Genomic DNA, 2,500 nt, shown 5'->3' on the forward strand with positions numbered 1-2,500 from the left:
TTCAGTCTTCTCCATGTGGAGTTCGTTGGGGTAAACTGCTTTGGAGGCGCAGGGTCAACACTAACAATTTAAAAACGTTAGTGTGTTCTTTAGTCCTCTCAAAGATAGATTATTGCAATTCTCTTCTGGCCGGTCTCCCCAAGTACCTTTTAGATAGACTTCAAAGGATCCAAAATAACGCTGCCCGCCTGGTCTTCAAATCTTCCAAGTATGAACACGCCACACCCCTTCTTCACTCTCTACACTGGCTGCCTATCACTAAAAGGATCGAATACAAACTCTCCTCTCTTTCTTTTGCCGTCGTTTCTGGTTCTGCCCCAGAATACTTCTCAGAACTCCTCAATCTCTACACCCCCTCTCGTCAGCTTCGCTCCGCCGCCGACACCCGACTCTTCCGACTCCCCACAGTGCAAACAAAGACATGTGGCGAGAGGTCCTTCGCCTATCAAGCCCCTGTGACCTGGAATAGATTACCTCTGCCTCTCAGACACACAGATTCTCTCACTACATTCAAGACAAATCTCAAAACACACCTCTTTCAGCGCAAGTGATTTTCCCTCCAGCATCTCCCCACCCACCCCATCCCGCCCCACCTCACCCCCTACCTAGTGCCTAAAATAACGTGTATATATATTTTCTGCGCTTTGTGTCAGCACTGTTTGTGTGTGTGTAAATAGTATTGTTGACACGTTTTTATACAGTAGCCTTATGTGGTTCTTGTGCCTAGGCTGTGTATTGGATTGTCATTGTATGCCTGCATCATTAGTTGTCAGTAATTATTACATGTGCTGATTGTTCTCTTTGCCTGCGCGCGTATAGTATGTTGGTTATGATTGGTCATAGTATGTTTGTTTATGTTTGGTCGTTATCTTTGCCTGTGCGTGTATTGTATGTTTGGTCGTTTTCTTTGCCTGTGCGTGTATAGTATGCTTGGTCGATGTATGTATTGTAAAGCGCTAAGAGTAGACATTTTTCTAGAATAGCGCTATAAAAGTTTGCATTATTATTATTATTATTAATTTGTGGTTCTGATGAACGGTCAGGTTCGGCTCTGTTCTGTCGCTTTCTCTTGCTTGAGCACAAGTTCACCTTTCCCGTCTTGCATCAACTGCTGATTGATGTTGACGTCATCAGACGATGAACTCTTGGGAACGCTGGCACTGGCACTGCAGGAAGTGTCGAAAATGTTGGCGTCGTCAGTCGATGAACTCTGCGGAACACTGGCATCAGTATTCATTGAAGTTTGTGGACCGCAGTCGTTTGCAGCTTTGTACGGCTTTAGATTAACGCCATGTGCTGTTTGCTTTAAGATTGTGCCGTCAGGGGTTTTCAAAATGTAAGTCTGATTTTGATTGACAGCATGTACCACATAGGGACCTTGCCACGGAGCCTTCATTTTCCCCCCTTTCCTATCCGCGCGACGCAGATTCCACAGAAGTACTTGCTCATCCACCACAAACATTCGCTTTTGGCCGTGGCGCTTTTCGTAGTCACGTTTCTGTCTGTCTTGCGTTTGAGTGATATTCTCTGAAACTGTGTCTTTCACGACAGTGGACAGCTGCCTGATACTGTCCAGCCTTTGTTTGATATCATCAGGACAAGACGTGTCTTCACAACCTTCGAAGACGCTGACATTAACGTTGTTGCCATCGGTGCTGGATGAGCAGATGGGGTCAATTTCGTCCCCAATCGGTAGTCGGGCTTGTCGGCCATACAGCAAAAAGAAAGGGGTGTACAGTGTGCTTTTCTGTACGCTCGTTCTGAAGGCAAACAACACACCTGGTAAAGCATCAACCCAATCTTCTGAGAGTTTTCAGCAGCGAAGACTGGATTGTTCGGTTGTTTCTCTCAACAAGGGGCCATTGGCCTGTGGATGATAGACGCTTGTTATATTTTGTTTCACTCCACTCAGCCTGTGAAGCTCAGCAGACACTTGATTCACGAATTCTCTTCCCTGGTCATTAATCTGTATCTTGGGACACCCGTGACAACAGATCAGTTCATAAAGGAACCTTGCAGTGTCTTTTGCCGACTTTGATGGCAGGGGCTTGGCTTCCACCCCGGCCATTTCGTAAAATAGTCCACAGCAACAACGATACTGCTGAAACCACCTGGAGATTCTGGCATTGATGTGATGTCGATGCCGATCTGAGTCCATGGGGAGGATGAACAATTCACGCAGTGTTGTTTTCCTGGCAGTCTTAATTGCCGCCGTGGTGGCAGTGTTATTTTCCTGGCGCCAGTGTAATTTTCCTGGGAAAATAACACTCCCCTTCTGAGATTGCAGTGTTTCTTTCCTAGGAAAAATACACTCCCAGAGTTTTTTCCTGGAAGTCTTTTATGCCTCCTACACCGGACCTGCTCCGCTCTCTCTCTCCTTCTCTGTCTCGCTCCCCCTCTCTCTCCTTCTCTGTCTCGCTCTCTCTCTCTCTCTCTCTCTCTCTCTCTCTCTCTCTCTCTCTCTGTGCCGTATCGTCTCTCCCTCTACTTATGTCTCTCC

This window comes from Littorina saxatilis, linkage group LG16 (assembly GCF_037325665.1).
Source record: "Littorina saxatilis isolate snail1 linkage group LG16, US_GU_Lsax_2.0, whole genome shotgun sequence".
Taxonomy (NCBI): Eukaryota; Metazoa; Mollusca; class Gastropoda; order Littorinimorpha; family Littorinidae; genus Littorina; species Littorina saxatilis.